Source organism: Bos grunniens, chromosome 3, assembly GCF_055505025.1.
Source record: "Bos grunniens cultivar Pamir isolate PY7600 chromosome 3, Bosgru_T2T1.0, whole genome shotgun sequence".
Classification (NCBI taxonomy): domain Eukaryota; kingdom Metazoa; phylum Chordata; class Mammalia; order Artiodactyla; family Bovidae; genus Bos; species Bos grunniens.
The window spans coordinates 85,735,853-85,759,480 of record NC_141167.1 but is presented as its reverse complement, the minus strand read 5'-3'; the positions used below and the strand labels follow the sequence as shown (position 1 = coordinate 85,759,480).

Genomic DNA, 23,628 nt, shown 5'->3' with positions numbered 1-23,628 from the left:
GTCATTGAGTGTTTAAGTTGCTGGACATACATTTTCAATGGTCCCTGTGAAACACCTGCAGATATCACTGAATACCAAGTGTGAAAATGCCGTTTTAATTTTCAGCTGTTTCCACATTTACAGTTAATAGACCTTCCATCGTTAGATGTATTCTGTGAATCCCAGAAAACACTGTCTTTGTTGCAATCTTTGCATTGAATTGTTTTTTGTGCAGCCTCTTGTAGCTGTGTGGAACTGCAGGTGACCTCTGGAGCAGTGTCATGGTGAGATCAAAAGTAATGTATTCAGGTTTTAGGAACCACTGTGGTGTCAAAGAGGATATATGCCCAGAGGCCAGTCTGAGGACAAAATGTCAAGAAGGATTTAAGCCTGTGTATGACAATTCTTTCTTAGCCACCCTCTCTGTAATACTCATTACTACCTGAGGTAGCCAGAAAGGGACAATAAGAGAATACAGCCTTTGAAATTTGAAATTCTGCTTAAAAAAATAATTCTTAAAAAAAAAAAATAATAATTCTTCTTTTTTGACCCTGGCTTTATAGATGAGAAATTCACTTATATATGTCACCTTTCTGCTGTATTCACCTGACCTTTGTTAAATTGTTTTGTTGCATTAATTATTCAAGAAATAGAATTGATTCTTTTCTGAAAAATGTGTGACAGGCTATGATGAGGCTGGAGGTTAGGCTTCTATCTGGAAGTAACATTTCCTCAGCTTCTGTTCTCTGGGCACCCTTGTTGAGAGCATTACTGAAGGACTGTCACAGGCAGGCAAAGGGCGCACAAAGAAGAGGCGCTGCGGCTGGAGCAGGGAGTGAGAACTTCTGTGTAACAGGAGCCTCCATTCGGGAACGGAGGTACTGTCATTGTACCTGTACTGTCCTGCTGTACTAAGCCATCAGGAATGCTTTAGTACTTTATACTGTCATTCATAGTATCGTATCAACAAGTGCAGATATGTTCAGATGGTAAAGATTTGTTAAAATTCAGAGTAGCAACAGTGCTATTGCAGTGCATTGCAAGTTGTATTTGCTAGTTTATAGTCACTGAAAATACAGGGGTTTTTCTGTGTTACTTATAGCATTCATGATAAATACAGGATAAACTACTTTTAAGGTCATTTGAAACTCTTCACAGTGATATTTTATTAGACCAAAGTACTTTAAATAAAATTTTAAAATGCACTTGGGAAATGTTTCAAACATACCAAAAATTATATGATAGCTGCAGATATACTTACTATTAAGAGTAAATAGCTATTGACTATTTACTCTTTAAATATCTATTAAATAGATATTTGCTATTTGTTAGATCCTGTTTAGAAAGTTCCTATTTCCTTAAACTTCAACAATGCTTAATGTTAATGATTTGTAAGATTTTCCCAATGTGGAGACTATAGATTGCTACTTCACTGTTTTAAATTTTGCATCCCCACCCCTGAAATAAATACCGGAACCTGACAATAACCATCTTACCACATGTGTAAGATAATTCAGTTTTTCACGTCTGTGAGTTACCTATTCATAGTCTTTTCATATTTTTTTGTGCTTATATTCTTTCTTCTCATTTTTAGGAGTTCTTTATTTGGGCTGCTAATCCTTTGGTTACATCAACCGTATGCATCTGTTTCTTTAGTGATATCTATTTTAGTTTTTAAATTTAGTGAAAACAAATTTAGTGATCTTTCATTATGTGCTTTTTCTGTCTTGCATAAGAAACCCTTCTCCATCTAATATCATAAGAATGGTTTAATATATTGTCTTCTAAAAGTTTTATTACAGTTTTGCTTTTCACACTTCATCTTTGTTTCTTCTGGGTACATATATTTCTAGGCTCTTTACTTGGTTCCATTTGTCTATTTTTCTGTCCTAGCACTAATACTACAAAATTTTAATTACTGTACTTTTTAGTAATTACATTGAAATTAAAAGTATTCTGCATGAAGATTGCTTGATGTTAATATTAAAGATATTTTCTTATTTTTGCAACATTTTGAGGCATAGGAATATTGGATATAAGTTATGTGGGTAAACTAGGTGAATGAAAAAACTTATTACAGAAAAATGATTACATAGAACAAGTTAAGAGTCAAACATTTAAAGACGATGCGGCAAGCAATGTGCTCAGTTCAGTTCAGTCAGTCAGTGTATCCAGCTGTTTGCGACACCATGAACTGCAGCACGCCAGGCTTCCGTGTCCATCACCAACTCCCGGAGCCTACTCAATCTCATGTCCATTGAGTCAGTGATGCCATCCAACCATCTCATCCTCTGTTGTCCCCTTCTCTTCCTGCCTTCAATATTTCCCAGCATCAGGGTCTTTTCAAATGAGTCAGTTCTTTGCATCAAGTGGCCAAAGTATTGGAGTTTCAGCTTCAGCATCAGTTCCCCAATGAATATTCAGGATTGATTTCCTTTAGGATGGACTGGTTGGATCTCCTTGCAGTCCAAGGGACTCTCAAGAGTCTTCTCCAACACCACAGTTCAAAAGCATCACTTCTTCAGCACTTGGCTTTCTTTATAGTCCAACTCACAACCATACATGACTACTGGAAAAACCATAACTTTGACTAAACAGACCTTTGTCAGCAAAGTGATGTCTCTGCTTTTTAATATGCTGTCTAGGTTGGTCTTAACTTTTCTTCCAAGTAGCAAGCATCTTTTAATTTCATGGCTACAGTCACCATCTGCAGTGATTTTGGAGCCCAGAAAAATCGAGTCTGTCACTATTTCCATTGTTTCCCCGTCTATTTGCCCTGAAGTGATGGGACCAGATGCCATGGTCTTAGTTTTTTGAATGTTGAGTTTTAAGCCAACTTTTTCACTCTCCTCTTTCACTTTTCATCAAGAGGCTCTTTAGTTCCTCTTTGCTTTCTGCCATAAGGCTGGTGTCATCTGCATATTTGAGTTTATTGATATTTCTCCCGGCAATTTTGATTCTGGCTTGTGTTTCATCCAGCCTGGCATTTTGCATGATGTACTCTGCATATAAGTTAAATAAACAGGGTGACAATATACAGCCTCGATGTACTCCTTTCCTCATTTGAAACCAGTCTGTTGTTCCATGTCCAGTTCTAACTGTTGCTTCTTGACCTGCATAAAGATTTCTCAGGAGGCAGGTCAGGTGGTCTGGTATTCCCATCTCTTTCAGAATTTTCCACAGTTTGTTGTGATCCATACATACAGTCAAAGGTTTTGGCATAGTCAATAAAGCAGCTGTTTTTCTGGAACTCTCTTGCTTTTTAATGATCCAACAGATGTTGGATTTGATCTCTGGTTCCTCTGCCTTTTCTAAATCCAGCTTGAACATCTGGAAGTTCATGATTCATGTACTGCTGAAGCCAGGCTTGGAGAATTTTGAGCATTACTTTATTAGTGTGTGAGATGACTGCAATTGTGTGGTACTTTGAGCATTCTTTGGCATTGCCTTTTTTGGGGATTGGAATGAAAACTGACCTTTTCCAGTCCTGAGTTTTCCAAATTTGCTGAGTTTTCCCAATTTTCTGGCATATTGAGTGCAGTACTTTCACAGTATCATCTTTTAGGATTTGAAATAGTTCAACTAGAATTCCATCACCTCCACTAGCTTTGTTCATAGTGATGCTTCCTAAGGCCCACTTGACTTCAAATTCCAGGATGTCTGGCTCTAGGTAAGTGGTCACACCATTGTGATTATCTGGGTCATGAAGATCTTTTGTGTAAATAGTTCTGTGTATTCTTGCCACCTCTTCTTAATATCTTCTGCTTCTGTTAGGTCCATACCATTTCTGTTCTTTATTGTAACCATCTTTCCATGAAAAGTTCCCTTGGTATCTCTAATTTTCTTGAAGAGATCTCTAGTCTTTCCCATTCTATTGTTTTCCTCTATTTCTTTGCATTGATCACTGAGCAAGGCTTTCTTACCTCTCCTTGCTATTCTTTGAAACTCTGCATTCAGATGCTTATATCTTTCCTTTTCTCTTAGCCTTTTGCAACTGTTCTCTTCTCAGCTATTTGTAAGGCCTCTTCAAGCAACCATTTTCCCTTTTTGTATTTCTTTTTCTTGGGGATGGACTTGATCACTGCCTCCTGTACAATGTCATGAACCTCCATCCATAGTTCTTCAGGCACTCTGTCACATCTAATCCCTTTTATCTATTTGTCATTTGAATCCCATGAATCTATTTGGCAATTATTTCACAAAGAAATAATTATTTCACAAAGATCATTAGTGGTATCAGTATGGGCTTCCCAGGCGGCACAGTGGTAGAGAATCTGCCTGCTAATGCAGGAGACCTGGGTTTGATCCCTGGATTAGGAAAATCCCCTGGAGGAGGAAATGGCAAACTACTCCAGTATTCTTGCCTGAAAAATTCCATGGACAGAGGACCCTGACAGGCTACAGTCCATGGGGTCACAAAGAGTTGGATATGACTGAGCATCTCAGTAGCAGCAGCAAGTGTCAGTATACCCATTTCCCAGACCTGGAAATGGACTGTTTATGGCATTCAACCTTAAACTTGTTTAATACAAAGTCTGTGTTTGTGAGCATTACATGTACTGTGCTCTCCTATGGGCTTCTCTCCATGATTTTATCTCTCACACAGAGAGCATATTGCCTTCAACCTGGGTGACTCACAGTATATTGATAGATGACTCATTCAAACCTGAGCCTCCTCACTTCACCTGACATTATTGTTTTCATCTTGAGGACCTCTGTCCCTGCTCCATGTCAGCCCCACCTGGGGACTTGTCATCACCCTGAGTTGTTCCATTTCTAAAACATTAAATTCAAATATTCTTTCTCCTCAACCCTTGGCCCCTCTGTTACTTGTCTGATCATCAGTCCTTTCTGTGTTACCTGCTTTGCCAGATCAGCTTAGTTTCTATGGTCCAACGTTTGAACCCTTCTTGTGCCATTTTCTGAATGAGCCTGTCTTTGCTCCTGTAGCTGAAATGAAAAGTCCTGCTGAAGAAAGTCATTTGAGCCTCTTTAAATGGGATGCGGTTTATACACTCACCTCCTGTGTCTGGCTGATGCCGACTTACACTTTAATTTCAGCTTAGTCTGCTCTCCTCTAAAGTCTTCTGAACTCTCTGGCTGAGGTGCTTCTGCTGAGCACTTCAATGTCAATACGTCTGTCACAATCACAGCAGGTCACTGTGTAGGAGGGTACGTGTTTCTCCTTATCCCTACAATATGTCAGACTCCTCAAGGAAAGGACCCTCATCCCTTACTCATTATTAAATCTCTAATGCCTCTCACATTCACAACTAAATGAGACCACCTGTGAGTCAGGCAATCTACTAAAATTGTCCATGAATATATTTTAAATATCTGTAGATTCCAAAGTACTGTATAAATGGAATAGTACTTGTAACTTTTCAAAGCATTTTTAAACTTACTTTCTCACTTTTGTGTGAAATCATTTTATTTAGTCTTGGTGAAATTTGACAAAAAGATATGTTCTATAAGAATCTTTCTATTTAGAAGATAGAGAAAGGGCAAACAATTTGGAAGATGGCAGAAAGCTTAATATACGTGGTATTCTGGAGAAGTAGCTTGTGGGTTTATTTGTTTGATGAAATAGTCCCTAGAGACATCTTAGAATTTGGGAAGGAAGGCACTGTTTCAGTTGCTTAGGTGGACATGCTGGATTTTTTTTTTTAGCTTTGTGTTTACCATGCCTTCTTGGATGTTTAATTAAGAGAGACAGAGATATAAGTGTGCTAAGTCACATGACTCCTTGTGACCCCATGGACTGTCGCCCACCAGGCTCCTCTGTCCATGGAATTTTCCAGGCAAGAATTCTGCAGTGGGTTGCCTTTTCCTATTCCAGGGAATCTTCCCCACCCACGGATCGAACCCACATCTCTGTATCTCCTGCGTTGGCAGGCAGGTTCTTTACTACTGCACCACCTGGGCAGCCCTTGGATGTTTAATTCAATTTGATTACTAAAATGCAGAAATTAGTGCCACAATTTCTATTTCTTAGTTCAATCAAAGTGATTTTAAGAACAAATATAATAAATTATTAAATCCTTGAAGAAAAGAGGAAGAAGAAATATTAATTTGGTTTTACCATATATGTCTGTTTTAAAGTTAACACAAAAGAATTTCTCCTGAAAATTAAATTACTTATTACCAAGTTTTTACCTCATGCCAAGCACTGTGCTTGAAGTTAATAAAGCAAGGATGAATGATTTAAGCAGTCTCTGCTCTGAAGACAAATTATTTTATGGTTTTGTAATAGATTAAAAATTTTATTTTCTATATAGAGGGAAAAATTTTTTGCAGGAAACAATAGGGACTATGCTGTCTCAAATTATACTCTGTAGCTTCAAAGGGCAAAATAGGATATCCTTATTCTTGAAACCTGAACATAATCCTGTAACTAGGTATTTCAAGAGTTATGACTCCAGGGTAGATGGGAACAAGGGCCTGAACAAATGTTTATTGAATTTATTGAACAATGTTACTGATTAATGTTGCTCCACAGAGGCAATGCCCAAGTACAAATTTACATGAAGTATTTTTTCTACCCAAAATTCTGCCTGCTTCGAGTCATATTTGAGCTTAAGCAGGGCTTTTTGCTGCAACTTCGTTAATATTAGATAGTCAATACATGTGCCTTGAAAGAATCATTTTGGCACATTTTGGTTAAGCCATAGGAAACTGCCTTTTTGTACTTAAATAACAGTCAAGGGGAGCCAGTTCCTATGATTCAACCCAGTGCGTATCACATTTCTACCTTGGGATGAACACTGGGATATTGGCAAGGAAAGAGAAGTTTTGTTCATTATTCTGCAGGAGTTTGTCTTAATTGAGAAGCAAGAAAAATCGAAGTGAAATGATCAAGACTGTGTCCAAGAACTCAGGAGAGGGTCATCTTTAGGAGTATATTTTTCATGATACATAAAGTTAATGAGAGATCAGTGGTTTTGTTTTAGGGTTATGAGCCATATTAGTATACGTTGTATTCAGATGTTTTTGGAAACTGTAACTGCATGTGAACTTTGTGTTCAATGTCTCTGATCTTTTGAGAAGTGAGGCAAAACAGAACACTCTATCTAAATGTGTCTTTCCTTTGCACAGTCCTGTTTTTAGCTATAATTTCCTACCAGATCATTTACAGCTTTGGAGCATAATATTATTTTAACATTTATATTTTTCTCTGTAGTCCATGGTTTACATTTTAATAATTATTACTTTATATTTTTATTATACCCTTAGGATATAGGTTTCATTTAATTTTAACCATTTTTCAGATGATTAGAAGCAATGGTGTCTAACCCTACATAGCCTATTATGCTTAATTTGAACAACTTGAAACCATAACATAATTTTGGTATTTATGGTTGATGAAAGAAGCTCTTTATGTAGGAGATAAAAGATAGGAAGCTAAAAATTTAAGGAGAGAATATGACTAAGGAAAGTAAGAACAGAAGAAAATAAAGACTGGTAAGAGAAGTAATGGCTTTTGAATTGATAGGAGAGGGAGAAAAAACCTAAGATTTTGAAGGGCCAAAAAAACCCCCCAGTATTTCTAAAATTAGCATTCTACATGTATTTGAAATACTTTAAATAGAAAAATTATAGAGGACCAAAGTTTATAGGTTAATATCTTAATTTCTTTTATTACTCTCTGTCAATTTATAGGAAGGAGACAGAATATATACTCTCAGTGTGGTAACTTCAGGGCTACAGAAAATTTTAAAGGAAATCCCTGAACTTCTTATAACAGTTTGAAGGGTCTTCTATTGCACATAATTGTCATTCTCATTGGAACATTTTGAATCTGATTCTTTCGCAGCTTTCTTGGGAAAAGACAGTGATTTATTAATTATAAGTATTTAAATCTGAAATAATCATATATGACCTTTCCATAATCTTCCCTTTTATTTTTTTAATCACCTTCCCTGGGTGACAAATTGCTGTTGGAAAAAACACTTTTTTTTTCTTGTAGCTAGCTATAAGCAACTGGACTTGAGTTGTTTTATATGTCAATGAAAATGTTTCACTAAATTATCCTATGACCCTTCTTTGATAGAATAATATCCCTTGCTAGTTTGCAGTGTTTCCACTGCTAGAACATTATCATTTCAAAAGAATATGCAACTTGGTGTGATTTCTGTTATCTTTCCCTTTCCTTGTTATGGTGGTTTAGTCATTAAGTTGTGTCTAACTCTTGAGAGACCACGGACTGTAGCCTGCCAGGCTCCTCTGTCCATGGGCTTCTCTAGGCAAGAGTACTGGAGTGGGTTGCCATTTCCTTTTCCAGGGGATCTTCCTGACCCAGGAATCAAACCCAGGTCTCCTGCATTGCAGGCAGATTCTTTACTGACTGAGCTACAAGGGAAGCTCTCTCTTCTTGTTATAGTGTCAAGAAGGAATGTTCCTGAGAAGGGGACAATGGTTTCATTTTATTTACAATCTTATGTAGATATTGGAGAAGGAAATGGCAACCCACTCCACTATGGTGGTTGTTGATCTGTAGCTCCAGTCAAAAGTGAAGTAAAAGTCGCTCAGTCGTGTCTGATTCTTTGCAACCCCATGGACTTTATAGTCCATGCAATTCTCTAGGCTAGAATACTGGAGTGGATAGCTGTTCCCAACCCAGGGATTGAACCCAGGTCTTCCACATTGCAGGTGGATTTTTTTTTTTTCCAGCTGAGCCACAAGGGAAGCCCAAACAAAAGCAATTCTACAACATTAAAGTGAAGGTACAAATCCAGCCTGCTCCTATGAAACAGTGCTGCTTCGAGTAATAATTATCTCTGCGTTTGATTTCAAGCAGATACATTTACACTCAGTTCACATCTGAATTCATACATTTGTAACTATATGGTTCTATCTGAACTGAATTTTATTTCAGGAAAAATTTTAAAAGGAAAAAAAATCAAGGTAAACAACAGGGGAGAGAGTAAGCCTCAGAGTTCCCAGATATTGTCACGGCTGTGGGTTTTCAGAATTTGAAAATGGACTAGAATAGGTTATAAAGACTAGGCAGATTAGAAGTTCTTACAAGTTATTAATTTCAGCATAGTGCCATTTTAGAAGAAGGAGATAGCTCTTCTAATTGTCCTTTTTCCTATTTTATTTTACTAATTTATTATGCAAGAATGTCAATAAGAAAGGTAAAGAGATTGTTCAATGTATGTACATTTTTATGTAGCTATGTTGATTGTTGGTTTCTGACCTACCTGGCCCCCTGACTTCTTAAAAAGATAATCAGCACATCGAAATGAGGGTCCAGAGTCATTTGTTTTTTCTGAAACTTCCAGTCAGAAATTCCAGCTCTTCATGCTGGAAGTACATGCTCTTCATTTTAACTTATAAATCAATGAACCCTGTCTGCACACATCAGAATATTTGGGCATGCAACTGAATATGCTCTCTACTACTCAAGAAAAGAATTGCAGGAAGGTGGGAGAAAAGAGAAAAGAGAATAATGGAAAAGAACTGGGGAAAGAATAAACTAGGGCAGAGTGTTTGAGAAAGTATGTGCTATTTTGTATGTTAGAAATTGTGTTATTTTTATGCTGATTAAGCAATTGATAGCATAGGGATAAAATATTTTTCCCATAAATGATGAAAGTCATCTAAAGATACTCAGGATGACTATGAATTATTAAGAGAGTCATTATTAAAGGCTTTTAAGAAATATATTAGCAGTTTTTTACCTTAAAATCATATTATTTCTTCAAAATTTCAGTTATAGGTAGCATATTGCTATAGATAAAAGCACAAACAAATACAATTTAAAATCAAGTCACAACTAAAGATGAAGTGGTAGTTTATTCAATAAAAACTGAATATTTTTATTATTAAAACTAAATTATATTATGAAAATTGTGTTTATCATACAAACAGGCAAGTACAAAAATAAAGAAAATGAAGAGAGCAGACATACAACAAACGAATAGCTGTGGAAATAGAAATTAGGGTTCCTCATGTAGACTGTCTTGACTGGACCCATTTGCTCAGTGTTTGCTGCTGCTGCTAAGTCGCGTCAGTCATGTCTGACGCTGTGCGACGCCATAGATGGCAGCCCACCAGGCTCCTCCATCCCTGAAATTCTCCAGGCAAGAATACTGGAGTGGTTTGCCATTTCCTTCTCCAGTGCATGAAAGTAAAAAGTGAAAGTGAAGTCGCTCAGTCGGGTCCGACTCTTAAGTAACTATAAAAAGGTCAGCAAGATGGAAAACAGTGAGCAAGTATGAGGCTGGAACAGGATGAGATTAAAGAGTTATCAGCGGCCTCAAAATACATGATTTTGTGGGCAGAGGCCAGAAGGTCAGATTTAATTCTGAGTGCAGTGGGAAGTGAGGAAAGGCTAGCTTGAAACATTAGGTTTGAATGGGAGGAAGAAATAAAATGGGAAGAAATGGCTGACTAGAGAGCTGTTTGGGGGTATAATTCAGTGCGTGTGTATTTGGAAGAGTGGCTTTGGGGAGAGGATAGCTAACTTTTCCCTTGTTTCTTCCAAAAGAGTTCATAAAGATAAAGAAGACAATCTTCATCACCATCATATTCTAATACATAAACTCTACAAATACAGTACACAAGAAGATGCTTATTGTCTAGTATTTATATTTTATACTAGCTAGATAAATAATTTTGGTGTAATAAGTGGTACTGAAGCAGGAAGCTTGAGTGTCTAAGGGAGTATATGTTTGGGGCACTTAACTCACACTTGGGAGATTGTTAGTATGTTTCTTAGCAGAAGTCATATTTAAAAAATGAGAGAAGTAAGTTAGATTCCCCCATTCCTACCCCACCATGGGATGTAAGATGGGTGTGCAGACAACAGCAAGTATATGCCAGGAAGAAAGGACAGCGTGTTAATGCGAACTTGACCTATCTAATGAATTTCAAATAATTCAACAGGATGCGTGTGTGAAAGGAGTGATGAAACGGGCTAGATCCTCAAGACTGCGTGTATCAGTTTTATCAGTTGATTTCATGCAATGTTACTAGCCACTTTTCTTTCTCTTCAAGCTTACTCCTGAGTCTCCATCTTTATTGTTTCAGTTGATTGTTAAATTACTACCTTCCACCCTCTAACCATCTCCACCCACCCCAGCCGCAAAAGATCACTGCCTTCTCCTGAGGTCTTATGTTTGTCCTGATCACCTTCTAAAGAAATGGACTCCTCCCTGCACACACACAGATTTTCGTTACTCTCTAATCCAGTACTTTTCCCTAAACTCTTATGAAACTTCTCTGTTATTATTTCATTTGTTCATTGGTTTTTATGTTTATCTTTTCCACTAAAATACAAGCTTTATGAGCTCATTCTTATTTATAGTTGCAAGCCCAGTGGCTAAGCCAGTAGCTAGCTGCACATGATGAATAATCTGTAAATATTTGTTGAATAAATGAATGAACTCATAGAACATGGAATGGAAACTAGGTTATTTCAGCTGCCCTTAATCATTTTTACTTTTACTTTATGTTATTCCTTAGATATCCTTTAAGGATTGGATTCTTGTTTTATTGGAGGATAATTGCTTTACAATGTTGTGGTGGTCCCTACTGTACATCAGTGCAAATCAGTCAAAATTATATATATTTATATCCCCTCTGTCTTGAGCCTCCCCCTCATTCCACCCTTCTAAGTCATCACAGAGCAGCAGGCTGGGCTCCCTGTGATATACAGCAAATTCTCACTATTTACACTTGATAGTGTATATGTGGTTGCAGAAAAGAAACATGCAGAGATGTTTGTGGGATGGAGGTTTCTGCTTGGAGGGTAAGAAAACAGCCCAAGAGAGCTTTACTCCAGATCTCAGTACTTTCCACAAAGGGGGAAAATACACCAGGCTTTGTAAGAATCTCTCAGGACCAACAGTTCTGGAAACGAGTAATTCCAATCACCTCTTCTCTGAAGTCAGAAACCATTGTTCCCTGCTGACTTGTATGTGTCTCCTGCTTTTGTGTTGTAAGAGCAAATGGACCGTCCTATTTCTCATCCTTCACTGAGGTCTGCCTCCTTGGACAGTCTCCCTTCAAGCCTCCTTTTCAGCAACTGGGGTCTCACCTGTTCAGCCTATTCATTGCAACCTGGGCTTTAATCACCATCCCTGAGCCACTCGGGTGTGGTCAGAATAGCAAAATGATGTGGTTTATGTGATAATAACTTACTGTAAAAAGAACTACATGAGGCCACTTGTCCATAAACCCACAGAACTGCATGGGGACATGTCAGGCACTAGGAGTTCCATAGTCTGTCAAGGATAATGGTTTGTTTTTTTTTTTTAAGCTGAGTTCAAGGCTCTCTCTTCACCTACAAAGGTGGGAGTTACTACTTGCTTCCTAGAATTTAGTAAATCTTAGAGAGGTCTCATATGTAGTGTGTTAAGTGGCTTCAGTGGTGTCCAACTCTTTGTGATGCCATGGAGTGTAGCCCACCAGGCTCCTCTGTCCATGGGATTCTCCAGACAAGAATACTAGAGTGGTTTGCCATTCCCACGCCAGGGGATCTTCCTGATCCAGGGATTGAATGTACATCTCTTGCATATCCTGCATTGGCAGGGGGTTGTTTACCACTAGTGTCACCTGGGAAACCTTCTTTATAGAGATTTTTAGAATAAATTTTTAGAATTTTTTAGAATAAAACTGCTGGTCTGCAAACTGCTAGGTTATTTGTATAGGACTTCTGGGGATCTCTTTGAAGGAGCCAGGTATAGAATACAAGTGAAGCAGTTTCTCAGTATATCAAAGTCGTAACTAATTATTCAAACTTACGCAAATCAATTAAAATGCATACTGGGAAAGTTTTAATTTAAGGGAAATCTGGCATAAAAGTTTTTATACAATGAATATATGTGTCTGGATGCAATTTGTAAATCTTCATATATTGAGAATTTACAACGTCCTTTGCATCTAAGGGAACAAGAGGAACACAGAAGACACTTTTTTTTTTTTTTTTTAAAGCATACATGTTTTGTCCTCAAGTGAATTATAAGATTAATCTGAGCCTGGGGCAGTTTGAAGCCTCAACTCCATTGATAAACTGTGCAAATGCAAGTCACTCAGTCGTGTCTGACTCTTTGTGACCCCATGGACTATACAGTCCATGGAATTCTCCAGGCCAGAATACTGGAGTGGGTAGCCTTTCCCTTCTCCAGGGGATCTTCCCACCCAGGGATTGATCCCAGGTCTCCCACATTGCACGCGGATTCTTTACCAGCTGAGTCACAAGGGAAGCCCAAGAATACTGGAGTGGGTAGCCTATCCCTTCTCCAGGGGATCATCCAAACCAGGAATCAAACCGGGGTCTCCTGCACTGCAGGTGATTCTTTACCAACTGAGCTATCAAAGCTGAGACCAGCACAAAACAACACACCCAACCCCACTGGGAGCTCTCAGTCCTTTCCTTACTTGAAGAGAGCTCCTCTCCTCTTTTTCTGCTCCTCAGGATAACAACACTTTATACCCAGCAGGGATTCGGATGATCCCCAAATACCACAAATACCTATCAGTTGGTATCTGGAGACCTATTCTCTCAGTTCATCAGTTCAGTGTTGGACTCCTGGCGACTCCATGGACTATAGCACCCAGGCCTCCCTGTCTATCACCAACTCCCAGAACTTGCTCAAATGCATGTTCATCGAGTCAGTGATGCCATCCAACCATCTCATCCTCTCTCATCCCCTTCTCCTCCTGCCTTCAATCTTTCCTAGCATCAGGATCTTTCCTAGTGAGTCAGTTCTTCACATCAGGTTGCCAAAGTATTGGAGCTTCAGCTTCAGCCCTTCCAATAAGTATTCAGGACTGATTTCCTTTAGGATGGACTGGTTTGATCTACTTGCAGTCCAAGGGACTCAAGAGTCTTCTCCAGCACCACAGTTGAAAAGCATCAGTTCTTCGGCACTCAGCTTTCTTTATGGTCCAACTCTCACAACCATACATGACTACTGGAAAAACCATAGCTTTAACTATATGGACCTTTGTTGGCAAAGGAATGTCTCTGCTTTTTAATATGCTGTCTAGGTTGGTCATAACTTTTCTTCTGAGGAGCAAGTGTCTTTTAATTTCATGGGTGTAGTCACCATCTGCAGTGATTTTGGAGCCTAAGAAAATCAAGTCTGTCACTGTGTCCATTGTTTCCCCATCTCTTTGCCATGAAATAATGGGACCGGATGCTATGATCTTAGTTTTTTAAATGTTGAGTTTTAAGCCAACTTTTTCACTCTCCTCTTTCACTTTCATCATGAGGCTCTTTAGTTCTTTGCTTTCTGCCATAAGGGTGGTGTCATCTGCATATCTGAGGTGATTGATATTTCTCCCAGCAATCTTGATTCCAGCTTGGGCTTCATCCAGCCCAGAATTTCACATGATGTATTCTGCATATAAGTTACTAAGCAGGGTGAAAATAATACAGACTTGACATACTCCTTTCCCAGTTTTGAACCAGTACATTGTTCCACGTCTGGGTCTAACCATTGCTTCTTGATCTGCATACAGGTTTCTCAGGAGGCAGGTAAGGTGGTCTGGTTTTCTCACCTCTTGAAGAATTTTCCACAGTTTGTTGTGATCCATACAGTCAAAGGCTTTAGTGTAGTCAAGGAATCAGAAGTAGATGTTTTTATAGAATTCTCTTGCTTTTTCTATGATCCAACGGATGTTGGGAATTTGATCTCTGGTTCCTCTCCCTTTTCTAAATCCAGCTTGAACATCTGGAAGTTCTCGGTTCACATACTGTTGAAGCGTAGCTTGGAGAATTTAGGGCATTAGTTTGCTAGCGTATGAGATGAGTGCAATTGTGCAGTAGTTTGAACATTTTGGGGCATTGCTTTTCTTTGGTATTGGAATGAAAACTGACCTTTCCAGTCCTGTGGCCACTGCTGAGTTTTCCAAATTTGCTGACATACATACTAGGCTCAGCACTTTCACAGCATCATCTTTTAAGATTTTAAATAGCTCAACTGGAATTCCATCACTTCACTAGCTTTGTTCATACTGATGCTTCCTAAGGCCCACTTGACTTCACATTCCATGATGTCTGGCTCTAGGTGAGTGATCACACCATCGTGATTATCATCTGGGTCATTAAGACTTTTTTGTATAGTTCTTCTCTGTATTCTTGCCACCTCTTCTTAATATCTTCTGCTTCTGTTAAGTCCGTACTGTTTCTGTCCTTTATTGTCCCCATCTTTGCATGAAACATTCCCTTGGTATCTCTGATTTTCTTGAAGAGATCTCTAGTCTTTCTCATTCTGTTGTTTTCCTCCATTTCTTTGCATTGATCACTGAGCAAGGCTTTCTTATCTTTCCTTGCTATTCTTTGGAACTCTGCATTCAGATGGATATATCTTTCCTTTTCTCCTTTGCCTTTCACGTCTCTTCTCTTCTTAGCTATTTATAAGGCCTCCTCAAACAACCATTCTGCTTTTTTGCATTTCTTCTTCTGGGGGATGGTTTTGATCATTGCCTCCTATACAATGTCATGAACCTCTGTCCATAGTTCTTCAGACACTCTATCAGATCTAATCCCTGAATCTGTTTGTCACTTCCACTGTATAATTGTACGGTATTTGATTTAGGTCATACCTGAATGGTCTTGTTCCCTGTAGGTTGCAGAGAATGACTAGCTACAGCCTAGAGGACTGAATTAGGAGGCCAGTCTAAGAGTTTTATAAGGTAGAAACTGAGGTGGTTGGTCTAGGCGACAGAGCTCTTAGCTTGAAGTTGTGTAACTGTGTCATTTTTCTGTTTTTAAAGAAGATCCTGACCTGGCTGAGACTGTTCCTCAAATGAGTCTCTTTCTACCCCTACTAGAGATTGTTTTCTAGGGGTCTAACAAATGGCATGTGCTTTTAGAGCTTTGATTTTATTTAATGATTTTGGGGAAACCTAATTTTTTTGGCCACTAAAACATACTGATTCAATAGAACAGAGTGTTAAATTTGCATGAACTTTAGAATAACACATGAAATTTTACAGTTCTGTTATAATTGGTAGTCTTTAAAATCTTTTTAATAAATGGAAGAGGTTTGCAAAAGGCAGTATTATATCTTTCACCCTTCATTTACTAATACACCAGTAAATAGTGCCAAGGAGTGACTAGTCAGTGTTTATAAAGTTGGAAGAAAGGTTCCCTGTTGGATGCTTGTTTTTATATGAGCAGTGGCAGTGCTGTCTCCTTCATTTGACTCATCATTGTTTACAAAAGTAAAGCAGGATTCTCTGAGTGAAAATTTTCGAAATCATTGATAGGGTGTGTTCCCTCTGTGAACAATTAGTTCTTTAGACCAGTTTCCAGGTTTTTTCCTCCACCAAATCATCTACTTCTGCTGTAACAGATGGTTTCCATGATAAGGCTCCTTTTGTTCCTCCGTAAAGAGCAGTAAATGAATGAAAGTCATTGCTTCACTGGGAAGAGCCCTGGAAGATGTGACGGGCAGGGGAAGTCCAGCATCCCAGTCTGCCTCACTTGCCAGAAGCTCAGTTGACTCAACCTGGTCGTCAGACCTGCTGGTAGATTGTAACTTGTGTCAGGAAGAGCCTAGATGGCAAAGAGGATTTAGTTGGCAAGATACCAGACAGTACAGATGTTAGTCATGCTGCTTGCACCTGTCCCCAGGAGAATGTGATTCCCTCTTCACTTAGGACACGTACAGCAAAGATAAAATACTTATTTCAGGGTCCTACGGCTCAGTGGGAAAGAATCTGCCTGCCAGTGTAGGAGATATGGGTTCGATCCCTGGGTTGGGACGATCCCCTGGGGAAGCAAATGGCAACCCACTCCAGTATTCTTGCCTGGGAAATCCCACGGACAGAGGACCATGGCAGGCTACAGTCCATGGGGTCACAAAGAGTTGGACATAACTTAGTGACTAAAGAACAACAAGAACAATTGAAGACTTACCAAAACAGTTGCCTCAAATTTTTATTAATAGGCATATTTGGAAAAAGTTCCCCTTGACCAAGAGCCTGTGCCTGATTGTATTGTTGTGTTAGTTTACCTGTGTATTCAGTGGACTATAGGCTTTTTGTGGGTGGGAAGCTTGGCCTTCCTCCCTTCTCAGACCACCATGCCCTGCACTTAGGAGTGCTTGAGACATTTAGGAATGAATGAATATTTTATGCTTGTGATCAGTTTCCCAGAATAAACCAACCATATCCTCTGACATCCTGCAAAACTAGTTATTTTTTAAATGTGCAAGTGTTTAGATTTTAAATTAGGCCTCAGAGGTGAAAGGCCAGCACGTTATGGACAGCTCATTTATCTAGTACACAATTCTCAGCTCTAAGTTATGGCCCTGGGGAAGCCCATTGCATTAGGGCAGTCATATCAGCCTCCTGAATAGATACTGATCTCTGCTGTGGCAGTCATTCTTCTCAGAAGCCACAGTGGCTGATAAAGGTACAGTAGGCTAAGTTCATTGAGGCTTTATGTGAAAATTACCAGTGAAATAGTTTATATCTAGCAACTTTCCAATAGAACTCTACCTAGAATTAACTTCTTTTTAAAAAGTACACTTGAAATCCTTTCTTGGCATATGTCACTCTTACTGGTATTGAATTCAGATTTGAAAGGAAATCTTGCTTCAGATCCCCTTTTTAAAAATACTTCTGTATTGTTTTAGAAAACTCTAGTGTTCCACATAATTACATTGGCTTCAGTTTTATTTAACCAGAACCGCGTGACAATACTGGAGTAAAACCATCATTTTAATATTTCTGATTCTTCTCTTTGCTAATTCTTCCTGCATAAGGATGATGTGGGGTCCTTGTCTGATTTTCAGTTCAGTTCAGTCACGTCCAACTCTTTGTGACCCCATGAATCGCAGCACACCAGGCCTCCCTGTCAATCACCAACTCCCAGAGTTCACTCAGACTCATGTCCATCGAGTCAGTGATGCCATCCAGCCATCTCATCCTCTGTCATCCTCTTCTCTTCCTGCCCCCAATCCCTCCCAGCATCAGAGTCTTTTCCAATGAGTCAACTCTCCGCATGAGGTGGCCAAAGTATTGGAGTTTCAGCTTTAGCATCATTCCTTCCAAAGAAATCCCAGGGCTGATCTCCTTCAAAATGGACTGGTTGGATCTCCTTGCAGTCCAAGTGACTATCAAGAGTCTTCTCCAACACCACAGTTTAAAAGCATCAATTGTTCGGTGCTCAGCCTTCTTCACAGTCCAACTCTCACATCCATACATGACCATAGCAAAAACCATAACCTTGACTAGACGAACCTTTGTAGGCAAAGTAATGTCTCTGCTTTTTAATATGCTATTTAGGTTGGTCATAACTTTCCTTCCAAGGAGTAAGAGTCTTTTAATATCATGGCTGCAATCACCATCTGCAGTGATTTTGGAGCCCCCCAAAAATAGTCTGACACTGTTTCCACTGTTTCCCCATCTATTTCCCATGAAGTGATGGGACCAGATGCCATGATCTTAGTTTTCTGAATGTTGAGCTTTAAGCAAACTTTTTCATTGTCCACTTTCACTTTCATCAAGAGGCTTTTTAGTTCCTCTTCACTTTCTGCCATAAGGGTGGTGTCATCTGCATATCTGAGGTTATTGATATTTCTCCCGGCAGTCTTGATTCCAGCTTGTGTTTCTTTCAGTCCAGCGTTTCTCATGATGTACTCTGCATATAAGTTAAATAAGCAGGGTGACAATATATAGCCTTGACGTACTCCTTTTCCTATTTGGAACCAGTCTCTTGTTCCATGTCCAGTTCTAACTGTTGCTTCCTGATCTGCATACAGATTTCTTATTTGGCAGGTCAGGTGGTCTGGTATTCCCATCTCTTTCAGAATTTTCCACAGTTTGTTGTGATCCACACAGTCAAAGGCTTTGGCATAGTCAATAAAGCAGAAATAGATGTTTTTCTGGAACTCTCTTGCTTTTTCCATGATCCAGCAGATGTTGGCAATTTGATCTCTGGTTCCTCTGCCTTTTCTAAAACCAGCTTGAACATCTGGAAGTTCACGGTTCATGTATTGCTGAAGCCTGGCTTGGAGAATTTTGAGCATTACTTTACTAGCGTGTGAGATGAGTGCAATTGTGTGGTAGTTTGAGCATTCTTTGGCATTGCCTTTCTTTGGGATTAGAATGAAAACTGACCTTTTCCAGTCCTGTGGCCACTGCTGAGTTTTCCAAATTTGCTGGCATATTGAGTGCAGCACTTTCACAGCATCATCTTCCAGGATTTGAAATAGCTCAACTAGAATTCCATCACCTCCACTAGCTTTGTTCGTAGTGATGCTTTCTAAGGCCCACTTGACTTCACATTCCAGGATGTCTGGCTCTAGATGAGTGATCATACCATCGTGATTATCTTGGTCGTGAAGATCTTTTTTGTACAGTTCTTCTGTGTATTCTTGCCACCTCTTCTTAATATCTTCTGCTTCTGTTAAGTCCATACCATTTCTGTCCTTTATTGAGCCCATCTTTGCATGAAATGGTCCCTTGGTACCTCTAATTTTCTTGTAGAGATCTCTAGTCTTTCCCATTCTGTTGTTTTCCTCTATTTCTTTGCATTGATCACTGAGGAAGGCTTTCTTATCTCTCCTTGCTATTCTTTGGAACTCTGCATTCAGATGCTTATATCTTTCCTTTTCTCCTTTGCTTTTTGCTTCTCTTCTTTTCACAGCTATTTGTAAGGCCTCCCCAGACAGCCATTGCCAATATGAACAAAAGTTAAAGGGCACAATTGTCTACAAGTTATGTATTATATTAAGGACACAGTTAGCCATATAGCAAAGCATATGTTGAAGGGAATAAAATAAGCTGAAATAACTAAACATTTGGACAGAGATCTATTTTGTCTCAGCCATTTTAATGATATCCCCTTGGATAAAGATTATTGATTATATAAAGTTTTGGAAAACCCCATGATTGCTCAACTGTGTATGTTGGCATTACATATGATCATTTTGCATTTAATATCTGAAGGTAGTTTCAATATAACTTTTCAGATTTTGATAAGCAGCCTTGTAATTATACCAACATATCCATTAGAAATTCAGTTCTAGAATAGAAAGTAAACAACTATTACATCCATATTTACCTGAGAAGAATAAAGCAGCTTTCTGCAGTGAGTTATAAGTTTATCATGTAATGGAATTTATATGTTTTAATCAGTTTTTTTTTAGAATAACATTTAGCCACTTATTTCTGATGGGTCCATATCAGTGAGGGAAATTACAGTTCTGCTTTTGTAGTTTTATACCATGTTGCATCTCAGAATCCCTCGAAGGGTGGATAACCAAAGGAAAATAAGAATTTCTTTTTTTTTTCAAATAAGAAACTAGGGATTTTAAGCCTGAACAAATTTTGAAAGTCTAGTCTATAAAAAGGAGATTTGCCTTCTTCAGCGTAATTCCAGATGGAAAGAGGCAGGTCAATGGAGAGAAGTTAGAGAAAGTTCTGAGTAAGTTTCAGATAGAGCTTGTTAATAAACTATATGCAACAATGACTGAGTTGTCACGGGGACGTGGGTAGTGAATGTTCTGTCCTGGACATTTTTAAACAGAGGTTAAAACCTGTCAGGAATATTTTATAAGGGGAGAAGACAACCTATACTAAATTAACACTAAATGACTATTCTAAATATGAACATCTATAAATCTAGTTTCTCCTCCATTCTTGATCTCATTTACGAGGTGTGAATGCCTGCTGCGGCAGTAGATTATGTCAACAATTATACTGATGGCTGAGTGCGGACATGAAGTTTAACCCACTCCCTCTCTTATTTTAATTGCATTTTTATCTATCAGTTAATGTGATTATTTTCACCTTTTTTGGCAATGTCACTGTCTTGTTTTTTTAATAAAGAAAGGAATACAAAAGGGCCTTTTGGAAAGCAACCATTCGTCCCACTAGTACTGTAGAACCCCTCCTCGTGCAGGCATCAGAGGCGAGGGGCAGACTGTCAGAATTCATGGTGTCACTGTGCCCTGGCTTCACTCCTTTCACCTTTTCAATCTCTATTGCCCTGTAGCCTTGACAGGTCACCCTGAAATGGGATATGCTGGCCAACGAGAAATAAATAGCCAAAGATGATCCTAACAAGTGGCCAAAAATATAAATTCCATTATACTATAAATTTATAACTCATCCCACTGAAAAGCATATGAGTCAAGTAAACATATCTGGCAAATCAGGTATGGCTGAATTCAGGCTAGTAGCAATCTCCTTTGACTATTACCTGGGCTCAACCATATTCTTGGCAAGGGTCACACAATTTTTGTCTAAGGAATGAGATCAGCAACATACTCTGTGCTTGTGTGCTACTCAATCAACTCCTCAAATGAAGCTCATAACCAAGAAGAAAGTAATAGCAGAAAAAATAGAGTAAATGAAAAAATAAGGAATAAACAAGACTATGAAAACCAAGTCCATCATTCCAAAGACTGCTTAGTCAAGTAAATCCTAAGACTAGTACTTAGGTCTCATTATTTGACTGAAGTATGTTAATATATGTACTATTTTCAGTTTTAAATATTATGATTTTACTAGGTCGTATGTTGTCAACATTTTAGTCCATTGAAAAGCATAAATAATTCAACATTGCTCCATACCTATTTCACAGTCTTTTTGTATAGCCTGGGCATTCTGGATTTTAATCCATAACCTATATTTGGTTGGTGAAATGTCATCAAACTTAATTTTTCTTATGACACACAAATTCATGAAGTGTTCCATATTTTTTTTAAGTCTATGCATTTTCAATCATTTCTTCTTGAGAATGAGTAACTTGGGCACATCGGCAATAAGAGAATTGCTGTTCCCACCATTTCTCACATGGCACTGCTTCTTTTTGTCCCTGTGGATCTTTGTCTACAGAGACAATTGCAGTGAAGGCCAGGGCCCTTCCTGTCATTCAACTGATCCCGGTATTTAAGGCCACATCAGCTCTTTCAGGTTTAAAAACTCTTCTTTTTGTCTTCAGCCTTTATTTAAAAATTGACATAAAAACAAAATTATCAAGGGAGCCTACTGAACAAAATGCCTTTCTTGCCCTAGAAATGCTCAGTAAAACCAAGGCTTACTGCACACCAAGGCTTACTCTGGCCCCTCAACATGGAATAATTATCATGCAAACTATGCTGCATTTGAAAAATTCTATTTTAGCATCCTCTTCCATCTATTAAACTTCTAAATCTGTTTTGGTATGCATGGGATGGTTAGGTCTCATTTTATGTTAACCACAGTATCTTAATAAAAAATGTAAAATAAGCTTTCTGTAGTCAAATACGGGTGTCCCTGGTGGCTCAGATAATAAAGAATTTGCGTGCAATACAGAAAACCTGGGTTTAATCCCTGGGTTGGGAAGATCCCCTGGAGGAGGGAATGGCAACCCACGCCAGTATTCTTGTCTGGAGAATCCCATGGACAGAGGAGCCTGGTGGGCTACAGTGCATGTGGCCGCAGAGTTGAACACAACTGAGTGACTGACACACACGCACACACACTCAGGTATAGTATGTTAAGAGTGAGTCTGATAAACACTTAACCGAGAAGAGTTCTCTCATTTTGGAAAAGACAATGTCTGCTGTTTGTTTAAGGGTGCCACCGCCTTCTACCATCTGGTGGGGAAACTCCATGAGAGATGTGGGATCAAAGTCATCGCTTCGGGGTTCTGTGGCACAAGAACTGAAGCAAAGGGGAGATGTGGCAACTCAAAACACGTCTCGACAGTTACAGCTGTTAAATGGGGTGGAGGGTGCATTGCTTTTCAGCCCTTCTGTCTTCTGATCGACTGGGCTGATAAGGAAGTGCTGAATAAAACTTGTCAGTTCTGTTTAGTTTATAGCCACACTTGTTTTCTCCTCACCCCCTGCTGGGTGGTTATTAAGAAATGATTTGGGGGACTTTATTCAACCTTTTGCTGGAGCATTTCATATAGACACAGAGGTCCTTTTGAGGTAACCTGGACACTTAGAACTGAATGACGGTCGTTCATCCTCCTCTGTTGAGTGCCACAATTTCAGCCAGTTATAGCGTCTTTGTGTTTAATCTTTAGAATAAAAAGTCTTGAAGTGTAATAAACAATAGCTTAAATCCTTCAATGTGCAACAGATACTGTGTTTTGCACAATCAGCCTTGTTGGCAGGAGCAGTTTCACCTCCAGATGAAAAGGGGACTGGGATGTGGTGCATTTGGAAGCCGTGTCGGTGCAGTCAGGCCTGGGTGCAATTGAAGCTGCTGTTCACAAAAATGAAATTCCAAGAAACACAACAAAAGGCCTGGATCAGTATTTCAAGTACTGTTGATACTATTGGCTTAGACACATTCCCTTTATTGTGTCGTTTTGCAAGCCTAAATTTGAGCCTGAAGAATTTCTCCATATAAATGTCTTAAGGACTGCAGTGGCACATCCATCACCGTTTTTGTTTTGAATTACAAAGATAACCTTAAGATATGAGCCTTATACTGGGCAATGTGATACATACACAGAAAGGGTGGGCTTCCTTCGTGATGAAATCAGCCAATGCCCAAGAGGAAAGTAATAGGCAGAAAGGACAGAATTGATGAAAAAATTGATTCTTTTCCATTAAACTATACTTGATGTGTTTTTTATGAAGTAGGCATCAGCTGAAAGAGAAATATTTTTTCAACTAAAAAGAGATTGATGGTGAGGGAGAGGAAAAATGTATAAGGAATCAGGGGATAAATATGTGTCTT

The 23,628-nt window shown here is 38.8% G+C and overlaps 1 protein-coding gene across 3 annotated transcripts in view; it reads left to right on the top strand.

Moving 5' to 3' along the window:
• VAV3 (vav guanine nucleotide exchange factor 3) overlaps positions 1-23,628 on the top strand; it is a 435,514-nt gene that overhangs the window by 322,417 nt on the left and 89,469 nt on the right. The window lies entirely within an intron of this gene.